At 39.1% G+C, this 14928-nt stretch overlaps 1 long non-coding RNA gene across 2 annotated transcripts in view; it reads left to right on the top strand.

The window, feature by feature from the left end:
* The window catches only part of LOC147361035 (uncharacterized), a 90244-nt gene extending 78600 nt beyond the window's left edge, over positions 1–11644 (top strand). Inside the window, exons 2-3 of one of the 2 annotated variants that reach the window (XR_015138776.1) lie at positions 3514–3607; positions 7902–11644. This is a non-coding gene — a long non-coding RNA (uncharacterized LOC147361035). Of the gene's footprint in view, positions 1–3513; positions 4567–7901 lie in introns of both variants that reach the window. The other variant, XR_015138777.1, reaches the window with a different exon arrangement.
* Positions 11645–14928: the final 3284 nt, after the last annotated feature.

Here is a 14928-nt window from a genome sequence, read left to right as displayed (position 1 = left end):
CAGATGCATGTTGATGTATGGCAAAACCAATACAACATGGTAAAGTAATTAGCCTCCAATTAAAATAAATATATTTTTTTTTTAATGTGGTTTTGCAAGCTGGTTAAGTGTATGGCACCATGGAGATCTGACATTGGGCAAGTTAGCTTCACTTCTGCTTCACCTCTGAGTTATATCAGACCCATGGACAGCAGAAATAAATTCCAAATAATAACCAGACAGAGATAACCAACAACGACCTACTGTATAGCATGGAGAACTCTACCCATTAGGCAATAACCTATATGAGAAAAGAATCTGAGAAAGAATGAATATATATGCACTGTCGTTTAGTTGCTAAGTCATGCCCAATTCTTGCAACCCCATGGACGGTAGCCCACCTAGCTTCTCTGTCCATGGGATTTCCCAGGCAAGAATATTGGAGTGGGTTGCTATTTCTTTCTCCAGCGGATCACCCCACCCAGGAATCAAACCCGGGTCTCCTGCATTGCAGGCAGATTCTTACCAACTGAGTTAGGAGAGAAGCCTGAATATATATATAACTGATTCACTCTGCTGTATATCTGAAACTAACACAACATTGTAAATCAACTATATTGCAATAATATTTTAAAATATATAAGCAGAGTAACTATAAGAAGAAAAATTCTTATTTCAAAATGGAATAAAAAGAAAATCTTTCTACCATGGTTACAAAGCCTCAAATTTTATAATTCACAAATTCCATTTTAAAATAGGAGGTAGCTTTTCTTTAGCATCCTAAGTAGATGCCAGGCCTGAGCTAAGTGCTTTACATAGATTTTCCTTTGTGGTCACGAAAGTAACTCATTGCATTTATGAAAGCAATGAATTAATCCTATTCACGGAGGCTGAAATGACCAAGCTTTCCTAAGGGGAGGATCCCTGAAGAGCCCCGAGGACAGGGTGATGTGTCTCTTTAGGCCCATTTGACAAAAGCAGTAAATTTTGTTCCTAAGGCTATACTGTGAGCAGTAGAAAAGCCTTTTCACGGCTCAAGGAACCTTGTTGCCTGAAATGAGAGCTGCCTGGGATGGCAAAATATCAACTATTTCTTTCCATTACTTCTTTATATTGAAACACACTGCCAAACAACACAACCCAACCCAACCTACTAGTGTCCCAATAAATATCCTGTGTCTTCATAGTCACATGCAGGAGATGTTCTTTGAAAAGTTATATCAGATTTTACATTCTCTTTGTATCCAAATGTACCAAAGGAAGGTTAAAATTCTAATTAGAAATGTTTTCCATAAAATTCATTCTGAATGTTAAAATGGAGTAACCTTCTTCTTTTCCTAGTCAATTTTCCTTCAAGATCTCACAGAGGTTTTCAAATCTATTGTCTTGAATGTCAAGTTTAAGTCTTTGGTATTGGATTAAAGACAAGATGATAGCAAATTAGAAAAGTATTCAGATAATAACCACCCACAAAAAGGCAAAACTATTGGCTTTGAATTGAAAAGATTAAAGAGACTATACTCATTTAATCCTAAGAAAATGGTTATTTAATGATAATCTTCATATACACATGCATGGTTGCTACACAGGAAATGGCCAGAACTGTTTTCTATTTTTGAAAAAATAGTAGGAAAATATGGGATTTAGCAGCAGCATAAAAGATTGAATTCATACTTTAAAGAGTACCTTGACTGAGGGATTATTAAATATACGGAGGAGACTCAGAGTGTCTTCACTAGAGGTTAAACAAGGGTAAGATGGGCCATTGTTTCGTTACTTATTTTTTATTTTTTTTGGCCTGGCCTTGCAACCTTTAGGCTTCCCTCGTAGTTCAAGTGGTAAGGAGTCTGCTTGCAATGCAGGAGACCTGGGTTCAGTGCCTGGGTCTGGAAGATGCCCTGGAGAAGGGAATGGCAACCCACTCCAGTATTCTTGCCTGGAGAATTCCATGGACGGAGGAGCCTGGCATGCTATAGTCCAATGGGTCACGTAGAGTTGGACACGACTGAGCGACTAACACACATACACATGCACATGCCACCTCTGGCATGTGGGATCCTAGTTCCCCTACCTAGGATCAAACCAGTGCCCCCTGTTTTGGAAGCATAGAGTACTAACCCCTGGACCACGAGAAAAGTCCCTAGTTGCTTATGTGGTCTTATCTGACAGCAATAAGATTAGATAAGTAAATTCAAAGCCTTTGTAAATTACTTAGGCTTCTTATACTTATTCTATTGTATGTTCCTTTGGCATTTCACTTTGTGCAACATAATACTAAAAAGCATTAGAGCATGGGAAATAAATTGTCATTGAGAATTATTAAAAAAAATTTTTTTGTATATGACTGGTCTGAAATTGTCTCTTCCATTTACAGGAGTCATGGTAACTTCTGACATAAATGGAATTTTCAGATTTTTCCCTTGAAATTAGTTTTTAAAAAATAATCTCCTAAAAGAAATTGGGAGAAGATGAGTTATTAATAATTAATCAGTGTGATTGACTCCTTAAAAGAAATAATATTTCAAAATATTAGAGTTTTGGATAGTAGTCTTTATTACTACAATGGCAGTCTTGGAATAAAATTTCAAGAGAACATGTAACTAGATGATGTGTATGCTTAGTTGCTCAGTCATGTCCGACTCTTTGCAACCCCATGGACTGTAGCCCACCAGTCTCCTCTGTCCATGGGGATTATCAAGGCAAGAATACTGGAGTGGGTTGCCATGACCTCCTTCAGAGGATCTTCCCAACCCAAGGACTGAACCCGGGTCTCCTGCATTACAGGCAGATTCTTTACTGTCTGAGCTACCAGGGAAGCCCAAGAATACTGGAGTGGTAGCCTCTCCTTTCTCCAGGCGATCTTCCCAACCCCGGAATCAAACTGTGGTCTCCTACATTGCAGGTAGATTCTTTACCAGCTGAGCTACCAGGGAAATTCTCTTTTTAATAACTTTTTAAAGAACATTTTTATATTTGTTGGGAAATTGTGAAGGTAGCACAGAGAGTCCCCAGTTACCCCAGTCTCCTCCATTAAAAATGTCCTCCACTTGTTGGTACACTTATTAAAATGAAATGTATCCATATTGATATTTATTGTTATCTAAAGTCCATCTCTTATTCAGCTTTTCTCAGTTTTCATCTAATGTTCTATTTCTATCCAAGAATCTCAACCAGGACACTACATCACATCATCATCATATCTTCTTGGGCTCCTCTGGGCTATGACAGTTTCTCATATTTTCTTTATTTAGATGACCTTGACCGAGTTGAGGAGTAGTGGTTAGATATTCTGTAGAATAAACTTCCAGTGGGGTTTGTCTGTTAGTTTTTCTCAAAATCAGCCTGAGGTTATGGATTTGGGGGAGGAAGGTCACAGAGATAAAATACCGTTTTCACCACTACCCATTCTGGGCCCATACGGTCAACATGACTAATCACTGTTATGTTGACCTTGATCACCTGGCTGAGATTATGTTTGTTAGGTTCGTCCACTGCAAAGTTACTCTTTTTTTTTTTCTTTTTTTCCCTCTTTAGAGAGAAGTTATAATGTGCAACTCAAACTTCAGGAGGCCACCTCCTTGGGAACAGAGTATCTATATAAATGATTTGGAATTCTTTTGCATAGGAGGTATGTTCCTTCTACATCATTTGTTTTTTCAATCCTATGCTTATATCCCTGGTGGCTCAGATGGTAAATAATCCGCCTGCAATGCGGGAGACCTGAGTTCTATCCCTGGGTTGGGAAGATCCCCTGGACTAAGGCATGGCAATCCACTCCAGTATTCTTGCCTGGCGAATCCCCATGGACAGAGAAGCCTGGCAGGCTACAGCCCATAGACCATCCAAGAGTCAGACATGATTGAATGACTAAGCACACAATACTTTTATCAAAATAGACTCACAGACATTTATTTTATGCTTTGAGTTATTGTAAATCCAGTAGTATATTACTTATTTTTTGTGTAAATTTTTCCAGCTTTGGTAACTGGGAACTCTGTAGGTTGGATTCTGTGTTCCTTTGACCTACTTCCATCTCTTATTTTATTTTGGACACTCCTTACTTTATGGCACTACCAGATACTTCACTCATGTGTTTCTTGATTCAGTCCACAAACCAGTAATTCCCCCAAGAATCACTTCCTTTTATTGGAAAATGTGTTCACTGCTACGCTGTGTTGTTACTTCTAGGTCCACTGAGATGACAGAGGCAGGAAACATACGTATGTATACTAACTGTTTACACATACATATTTATACATATTTATACATATTTGTACATGTAGCCATATTAAGCTAAATCTGACTTCATGCTTAAGTCTCTGGCTTTGGTTTATTACAACATGGATCATTACAACCTCCTCTCCCCGCTTACCTGTAAACTTTAAATCTTATGGAGAGAAAGCTGACTTCCATCATCACCGTTCATATTCAATTGTGTGTTTGCTTTCAGTAAACATGCATAGCAGCATCAGAATTGTTAACTTGGACCCCTGTGTGAAAGTACTGCATCAACCGGAGTACAGCACTTATGTGTCGTTTCCTTTGCCTTCAGTCTCACGGAGTCCACACATTTCCAGAGTTGCTGAGGTCAGCATCTTTCCCTCTCCACTCCCCTCAGTGAAATTGTTTCATACATTTGTAGAGTTAGATTCTTTTTCTCCCTCATTTTGCATTCTATCCTGTATCTGCCAAACTCCTGAACAATTTTTAAAAATTAGCTGTGTTGAGATCACACTTAGTGCTGTAAATGCATCATGTATCCAAAATTACATCATCATATAGAATAGTTTCACTGGTGTAAAATATCCCCCGAGGTTCACCCTTGCAATGCTTCACCCATTCTCCAAACTCATGGAAACTGCTGAACTATTATCCTATTAATAGCTTTACTTTTTCTAGAATGCAGTTGGATTGAAATAATATCTTTTTTGTTCTGTTTCTTATTAATACATCGGGTTTACTTTTTTGTTTTGGTTTTTTAATTTTGTTTTATAATCTTGTTTAGTAAACAAACATTTCTAGTTTTTTAGAACCCAGCTTCCTCCTTCCTGATATCCCAGGATCAGAAGCAGAGCCGTGCTGGCTAGAGAAGCCCAAGTCACACTCCTGAGTCCATTTGGTTTGCTACTACTCAGCTGCCTGGGTCTTGTTAACTTTTCAGTGTTAACTAATCCAGTAAAGTTGTGTTGAATAAGAAAAACAGGCAGGGGGTTCCCTCAGGAGCAACACAGAACTAAGGAAGTGGAATACCACTTCAGCCCCCTCCTGCTCTTAAATGGTGAATTTAAGAGTGATTTCAGAGTTGCTACAAGGCAAACTCACCTCTGCAATTAAACAGAGTCCCAGAATTTGAGCCTAGGAAGTAAAATTTGCTCAAGGCAAAAATCCAAGTTTTCATTCTACTTGAACGGAAGAGCCAGATTCAAAGAGAAAAATGGTGGCATTGAGGACAGAAGACAGAACTCCATTTCACCTGAGTCTGTTTTAGCAGTTAATTTCTTCTCAAGAGGGACATTAAGTCTTTTTACCTGGCAGACAGACTAGCTGTTTAAACCCAGTGTGGGTCATGGAATGGAGGGAATGATTAGATTTTTGCATTAGTCATAGAAAGACAAGGTGAGTATTATTTTCCCCTGCATTTCATCATGAAATATTGGACTGTCCTTCCACTGAGTATTTGCTTAACCAGGTCATAGGAATTCCTAATGCAGAAAGAGGAAGAAACAGCATCTGAGAACCAGGACCAGCACAGTTTAGACATTTGCAGGTGTTTCTAGACAACAGGAGACACTTGTCTACCTGCCCTGAACTTCACCAGCATCTTTGGTCACTTTGATCAATCATCCTGGCCAGCTCTCACCTTCAGCTCAGAAACGAAGTCTGTGACAAAGAATTACTGTGGATTTTCTGTTTCCCGAAAGAGGCTGTGCATTTATATAGACTATAAATGTGCCATTCATTTGTCTTTAATAAGCTTCAAACATAATAATTCAAATGGTGCTCTGTGAAAATGATTGGAAATAAATCACAATAAATTTTAAGGTTTTGACTTGTATTTGAACTTGTCAAAATTTAATAACTTAAGATTGTGGATTCAAGAAATGTCCTAAAATGTCCTCAACCCTCACTTCCATACTCATTTTTATATATGGAAACACATTTTAATGTTTCTGACACATTATTATGATTGCAGAGCCTTATTGAGAACTTTTGATTTTGTCACTCAGTTTTGCTAATAATTATTGTCCATTTATATGTGGGTTCAAATTTATGCTGTACCAGAAGAAATACAATGTAGATTCCTGGGGACTAGAAATATCTAGTCTCCATCAAGTCTAAGGCCTGAGTGTAAACCTAGGTATAGAATCGATATAGCCCAGTGCCTAGTCATAGTGCTTAATGCCTAAAAACACATCAGAGCACAGAGAATCATAAGTAGATATTGGTTGAATGATCCTCTCCACCCACTCAGGCCAGAATTCAGTGGAAAAATTGCAACCACTTTCCCCCTACTTAGAGGAAAGGCAGTCTGGCCCACATTCCAGGGAAAGATGTGGAGGAAGGTTTTATGAAAACAGAGGTGGTACTTTGTAAAATGAGAGCCCATTTTTGCATGTTAGAGGTGAGAAAATAAGTTTCACTGAAAAAGGCAATATTCTGTCTGTATTATAAGTTTTATAGCTAAAAAAATGCAATTCACTTAGTTACAAATATTATGTTAGTACCAAGAGGGCTTTTCTTTTCTTTTTATAAATAAGTCTTTGATGTGGACTATTTTAAAAGTCTTTATTCAGTTTGTTATAACATTGCTTCTGTTTTACATTTTTTGGCTCTGAGGCCTGTGGGGTCTTAGCTCCCCGACCAGGAATTGAACCCTCAGTCCCCACGTTAGAAAACAGAGCCTTAACCACTGGACCGCCAGGGATATTGAATGTATGTAAATCTTGTACCCTTATCATCTGTACCTTTAGGTGGGTTGTTTCTAAATGAAGTTATCAAGAACAAAGAGGTTTTCCAAGGGTCCTTTATTGAAGAAAGATGTTCATCTTAGAAAATTAAGTATACACTGCTATATTTAAAATGGATCACCAACAAGGGCCTACTATATAGCACAGGGAACTCTGCTCAATATTATGTAACAACCTAAATAGGAAAACAATTTGAAAAATAATACATACATCTATTTGTATAACTGTATTACTTTGCTGTACACCTGAAACTAACACAACATTGTTAATTCACTATACTAAAATAAAATATAATATAAAATAAAAATATTTTATAAATAATATAAAAATAAATTTTTCCTCACAAAAAGATAAAATCAGGAAATATCTCCTTTACAGAATGCATGAGCCCATTTTGAGATTTCTAAAGCATTAATGTCTCCATAAAAGTCTACAAAGCATTAAAAGGCAAAACTCTTTTTGGTTAGCAGATTACTGACTCTTGATTTTTTCTATACACCCTCATGAGATATTGCAGTGTGGTTGTTCATCTTGTATCAACACACAACACTTCACTTCATTCCTGCTGGATCCGTTCACAGCATCCCTCCTTATGACTCAAGACAATTTTGAGACTGAAGTAGTTGGAGTTTCAGTTATGCATGATCAAATAAATAAGATTTTCATATAACGTGTTTCAGGCTGCCTCTTAATTTCCCTCCCAAGGAGGCATGTAGTTTTAAATTTGGCTCCATGTCAATCTTGAAGGGCAGTATTCATAAACGTTCAGTCTATTCTGGCTCCTGACCTTAGCAGGGGATGTCAGAGGAGCCGTGCAATGGAGCGCTTGAGGCAGGGTGGCTTTTCAGAGCATTATTTAATTTTGGTGATTGGTGCAGCAAGCTCGTCAGAGACTGCTATTTCCAGCTGCACTGCAAGCTGTCCCACAGTTTAATTCTCTGCTTACTTTTTTAGAAATCCTCCAACCAAGCTCTTCAGTCCTGTGCCAAAGTATGGGGATGACTTCACACCTCGGCTGATTCACATCTGCAAGGACAGAAAACCATTTGCAACTGAATCCAGCCTCAGGAATACCACCCAGCAGATTCCTTTTGCTTGTCAGCCACCCCAGAGGACTGCAGCTCAGACTCAGAATTGGCAAGAAAAGTAGATAGGCTTGGATATGCATACACACTATGCTACATATTTATTGATTTGTCTATTGACATTATGTTTAGAGAGAGATTTTATGCAGCTCATGGATTAAGTAAAATCTTGTGCCAAAAAGCACCTCAGTAGAAAGAGGATGCATATTTGACATTTGTGCCGTATGATACAGTCACCCCAAACATGCACGAGATGGAAACATCTTTACTGTCCGTACATTCATCAACCCCTGCCATTGCCATGTCAACTTTTCAAAGACATTATTAGTCTTCGCTAATGTTAGTATTAAATATTTAAAGGTATCCTGAAATAAAATGTCCTGTCAGAAAAATATAAATATTTATCAAGCACTCAATATAGAACAGGGACTTATCTAGACTTTGAAGATATAGCAATAGCAGAGGACAAGTCAAAACAAGCAGAATCTTGGCTTTCACATAGTATGGATTCCTCTTTGTGTATGTCTGTGTGTGTGTGTGTGTGTATGTTAGTAAACTGACAAGTAAATCTTTATGTATAAAATTAGATACTTGGGGTGGGAAGTGGGAAGGAGATTCAAGATGGAGGGAACGTATGTATACCTATGGCTGATCCATGTTAACATATGGCAGAAACCAACACAATATTGTAAAGCAATTATCCTCCAATTACAAATTAATTAACTTAAAAAATAAAATTAGATAAGTGCTATCCAGAGAATTCAAATTGGATTATGTGGTGGGGAATAATGCTGTCTACTTTAGATTGGGTGGTCAGGGAAGCAGGCTTTGTAGACACATTTTAGCTCATTCAGACAAGACGGAGCCAAGAGCATGAAGATCTGACTCTGGAAGAACATTCTGAGTGGGAAGGACAACGAGTTTAAAAGTCCCAAGGAAGGAGCAAACTTGGCTTCTTCAAAGAGCAGATGGAAAGAAGTGTCTGGAGAGTAGCAGGTAATGGGGAGAGTGAGGGCTGGAAGAAGAGGAAGCAGGGAACACGATGGAAACATTAAGCAGGCTATGTGTCGGCACCATGATGAGCATTTTGCATCTATGAATCCCTGTTATCTTCATACCAGCCTGTGTTATGGGCACTGGAATGATCCCCATTCAATGTGAAGGTGAGGAAACCAGGATACAGAATGTTTAATACCTGGGTTCTGGGCTTACCATGCAATCTGGCTCTATGTTCTCCACTGGGAGGTGATCGTGATGGTCAAGCACCGAGTCACACAATGAATGCTGGTCTCCATATAGGACCATGGTAAGAGTGCATGCATGTGTGATGGGGTTTGGGGTGTGCTTTGGAACAAACCAAATAAAATTTACTGATGGAACAGTAATCCATGATTAGGGAAGGTAAAGGAAAGAATTGGATAAGGAAGTGACAACCCACTCCAGTATTCTTGCCTGGAGAATCCCATGGGCAGAGAAGCCTGGCTAGCTACAGTCCATGGGGTCACAAGAGTTGGACACGACTTAGTGACTAAACCACCACCACCACCAAGGGAGAGAATCAAAGATAACTATTAGCTGTTGGTTAATAGTTCATCTTCATAGATGAGTATGATGATATTGGGTCGGCCAAAAATTTTGTTCAAGTTTTCTGTAACACCTTATGGAAAACAGAAAAGACCTAATGAACTTTTTAGCCAACCCAACAGTACATGACATTCATATGGTATTGATTGTGTGTGCCAGGCACTGTTTAAAACATCTGTGTATTGAAACTTCCCTGGTGGTCAGAGGTTAAGACTTCACCTTCCAGTGCAGGAGGTGTGGGTTCCATCTCTGGTTAGCAATCGCATATGCTTCCTGGCCAAAAAACTAAAACATAGAACAGAAACAATATTGCAACAAATTCAATAAAGACTTTTAAAATGGTCCACATTAAAAGAAATCTTAAAAAAATAGTAAAACATCTGTTCATATTCTAACTTGAATATCATCACAACTCTATGAAGGTACTATTATTATTTCTAGTCTTTACAGATAAGGAAGCTAGGACATTGAGACAGGAAGTAATTTGCCCAAAGTTACACAACTAGCTACAAGATGGGTTTGAACCCAGGCTTCTCAGCCGTGTAATCTGTACACTTCAATGTTGCATTATATGGACTCTCATTTACTGGATCTACTGGCAGAAGAGTTGGGCTTTTCTTTGAAAGAGGAGAGGAAATCAGAATCCTGTTGTTGGCTATATTAATTTGGAGACAGCTGCTATACATCTGTAGGAAGATGAAATCAGCTAATTTGAAATATGAATAAAGTTATGAAATATGAATAAAGTTATGCAGAGAGGTAAAGACTAGTACCTGGATTTGGAAGTTATGAGCATAGAGATGACACCTAAAGCCCCTGTGGATCTGAATTATATAACCTATAATAATAATAGCTAACACTTCAATAACACTTTCTGTGTGACAGGCACTGTTCTAAGGGCTTCATATACATTGACTAACTTGACTTTTCATAACAATTTCTTGAGTTAGACTGTCTAACTACAGTCATCTTCATTTGTTTTGTAGACTAGAGAATTGAGGTACCCGTTATGCCCAAGGTCCTACAGCCAGGAATGTGAATTTCACTGTGAGAATTAAAAAAGGTAATTTAATATTTAGAATAATAGTAAATATTCAAACATATTAACTATTATTAGCAGTAGTATTTTGTTCAGTTGCTAAGTCATGTCAAGTTCTCTGTGATCCCATGGACTGCAGCACACCACCCTCCTCTGTCTTTCGCTGTCTCCTGGAGTTTGTTCAAGTTTATGTTTGTTGAGGCGGTGATGCTATCTAACCATCTCTATTATGATCTGATTTTTACAGTTATTGTCAGAGCATAGCACTGCTGCTGCTGCTGCTAAGTCGCTTCAGTCGTGTCCGACTCTGTGCGACCCCATAGACGGCAGCCCACCAGGCTCCCCCATCCCTGGGATTCTCCAGCCAAGAACACTGAAGTGGGTTGTCATTTCCTTCTCCAGTGCATGAAAGTGAAAAGTGAAAGTGAAGTCGCTTAGTCGTGTCCGACTCCTAGCGACCCCGTGGACTGCAGCCTACCAGGCTCCTCCGTCCATGGGATTTTCCAGGCAAGAGTACTGGAGTGGGATGCCATCGCCTTCTCCGAGAGCATAGCACAGCACCCTATAAATGAAGTGTAAACTATGTGATTAGGGCTTCCCTTGTGGATAAGCTGGTAAGGAATCTGCCTGCAATATGGAAGACCTGGGTTCTAAACCTGGGTTTGGAAGATCCCCTGGAGAAGGGAAAGGCTACCCACTCCAATATTCTGGCCCAGAGAATTAGCAAAGAGTTGGACACGAATGAGCGACTTTCTCTCAAACTATGTGAAGGTCTCAAGTTGGTGAGAGACAAGCAACTAAAAAGTTCATCCTTCACTATCTATTTGCTGCTTAAAAAAAAAAAATCAAAGGAAGTGAATCTTAGAAGAAGGATCATCCTGGTATAGAAGAAGCAGAATTTGGTAATAATGACAATTTAGTACTAGATTTTTGCATTGTGGCTCACTGTGTTTGCCTAGTCACACGTAGATGAATTAAATTATTTTCTTGATTTTTGCAGTATGAATCATTTTTTTCATCTTTCTATACAGCCCCAGAAAGTCTTTTTGGATTTAGGGGGTCTGGCTGACTGTTCCTTAAATCCCCATTGTGTCATGACCATCTTGAATGAAGGTGAAATGGCTCAGAATTTAGAATTGGAAAAAATAGTCTCTTACAGAGTCGAGGTCTTTTTCATCATGGGAAATGACACCGTGTACTGGTGTCAAAGGATACTTTTTCAGAAACTTGTTTCCCTGTCTCTCTTTTTCTCCCCAAAGGGTCATTTCTGTTTCTCAGTCCATCTGGCCCGTACGTGTGACTGCATCACTGCAGGTGCTCTGTTTCTGACACAGGGTAGATTTCCCTGGGTAGCTGTGCTGAATGACTCCCTGTCCTGACTCATTCAAAACAAGACGGGCCATATAAACCCACTTGAGAATACATCCTGCAGGAAACAAGATTACCTAATCATTTGTTGCATCTTTATTTTCTGCTTCTCCACAAATGGCTGGTAACATGAGCAGTCACAGTTATGGACTCTATTTTTTTTTTTGGTTGACTATATTTATTAAAAAAATTTATTGATATATAATTGTTTTACAGTGTTGTATTAGTTTCTGCTGTACAAAGAAATGCATCAGCTATATATATACATATATACATATATCCCCTGCCTCTAGAGCCTCCCACCATTCCCCATTCTCACCCATCTAGGTCATCACAGAGCACAAAGCTGAGCTTCCTGTGCAATACAGCAGGTTCCCACTAGTGATCTATTTTACACATGGTAGTGTATTTATGTCAAACCTAATCTCCCAATTCATCCCACCCTCCTCTTCTCGATCTATGTCCACACACCCATTCTAATGTCTGAATCTCTATTCCTGCCCTGGAACTAGGCTCATCTGTACCATTTTTCTAGACTCCACATACTAATACATATGTGTATATATATCATAGTTAATAATATATTAATACATATATATCATGTATATCATAATGCATATATATCTGTATATATATAAATAATATATATAAATATATATATATTCTTCCACCTAGCAATACATGTAATAGATACAGACTGCTGTTGCTACTGCTAAGTCGCTTCAGTCATTTCTGACTCTGTGAGACCCTGTAGACAGCAGCCCACAAGGCTCCTCTGTCCCTGGGATTCTCCAGGCAAGAATACTGGAGTGGGTTGCCATTTCCTTCTCCAATGCATGAAAGTGAAAAGGGAAAGTGAAGTTGCTCAGTTGTGTCCGACTCTTAGCGACCCCATGGACTGCAGCCTACCAGGCTCCTCCGTCCATGGGATTTTCCAGGCAAGAGTACTGGGGTGGGGTGCCATTGCCTTCTCTAAGATACAGACTACATATATAATGCTTGGTTTGATTGCTCAAGGAGTGAGAATACTAATACTAATAGCATTAATAATTATAGTAGAAGAAAGAGGAGAAAATAAAGGAGGAAAGGGGAGGAGGAGAAAGAAGAAGGTGAGAAGAGGAGGTTTTGGATAGGTTTTATGGCATAGACTGTGGTGATGGGTCCATGGGTGTTTGCTTACTTCCAAACTCATCAAATTGTGTATATTAAGTATGTACAACTCAAAAAAAGAAAAAGAAAGGAAATATCTTTTAAAATATGCTTTCTCACCAGTCAGAATGGCTGCGATCCAAAAGTCTACAAATAATAAATGTTGGAGAGGGTGTGGAGGAAAGGGAACCCTCTTACACTGTTGGTGGGAATGCAAACTATTACAGCCACTATGGAGAACAGTGTGGAGATTCCTTAAAAAACTGGAAATAGAACTGCCTTATGATCCAGCAATCCCACTGCTGAGCATACACACTGAGGAAACCAGAAGGGAAAGAGACACGTGTACCCCACTGTTCATCGCAGCACTGTTTATAATAGCCAGGACATGGAAGCAACCTAGATGTCCATCAGCAGATGAATGGAAAAGAAAGCTGTGGTACATATACACAATGGAGTATTACTCAGCCATTAAAAAGAATACATTTGAATCAGTTCTAATGAGGTGGATGAAACTGGAGCCTATTATACAGAGTGAAGTAAGCCAGAAGGAAAAACACCAATACAGTATACTAACGCATATATATGGAATTTAGAAAGATGATAACAATAACCCTGTGTACGAGACAGCAAAAGTGACGCTGATGTATGGAACAGTCTTATGGACTCTGTGGGAGAGGGAGAGGGTGGGAAGATTTGGGAGAATGGCATTGAAACATGTAAAATATCATGTATGAAACGAGATGCCAGTCCAGGTTCAATGCACGATACTGGATGCTTGGGGCTAGTGCACTGGGACGACCCAGAGGGACGGTATGGGGAGGGAGGAGGGAGAAGGGTTCGGGATGGGGAGCACATGTATACCTGTGATGGATTCATTTTGATATTTGGCAAAACTAATACAATTATGTAAAGTTTAAAAATAAAATAAAATAAAATAAATATGCTTTCTTATAATAACATTATAATTAAGGGTGAGGGTATGGGTCAGGAAGATTCCCTGGAGGAGGGCAAGGCAACCCACACCAGTAGTCTTACCTGGAGGATCCCACGTACATAGAAGCCTGGTGGGCTACAATCCATAGGGTCATAAAAGGTCAGACACAACTGAAGTGACTTGGCATGCACACATGCATATATTATATTTGGGCTTCCCCAGTGGATCAGTGGTAAAGAATCCGCCTGCAATGCAGGAGACGTGGGAGACATGGGTTCAATTCCTGGATCAGGAAGATCCCCTGGAGGAGGAAATGGAAACCTACTCCAGTATTCTTGCTGGGAAAATCGCATGGACAGAAGAGCCTGGTGGACTACAGTCCATAGGGTCGCAAAGAACTGGACATAACTGAATGACTAAGCACACACGCATACTTTATATATATATATATATATATATATATATATATATATATATATAACATATACAATAATAATACATATATTGTTCCAAGATCACTTTCCATTTCATTTCATTTTGAGGATATTTCATAGATTTTGCTCATGCTATTTGAGATAGGAAGCATATGAAATATATCATTTTAATCTGTTTAAAAGGCTTCCCTGGTGGTTCAGATGGTAAAGAATCTGCCTGCAACGCAAAAGACCTGGATGAGCGGAATTAAGTTCACGACAAAGTGAAAAGCATTTGCGTGTCATGGTGTTTTGTAACCTTTGTTTCAGTTCAGTTCAGTCGCTCAGTCATGTCCGACTCTATGACCCCATGGACGGCTGCACAGCAGGCTTCCCTGTCGTCACC

Source organism: Bos grunniens, chromosome 13, assembly GCF_055505025.1.
Source record: "Bos grunniens cultivar Pamir isolate PY7600 chromosome 13, Bosgru_T2T1.0, whole genome shotgun sequence".
NCBI lineage: Eukaryota > Metazoa > Chordata > Mammalia > Artiodactyla > Bovidae > Bos > Bos grunniens.
The sequence above is the reverse complement of the archived record's forward strand: the minus strand, read 5'-3'. Positions and strand labels throughout refer to the sequence as shown.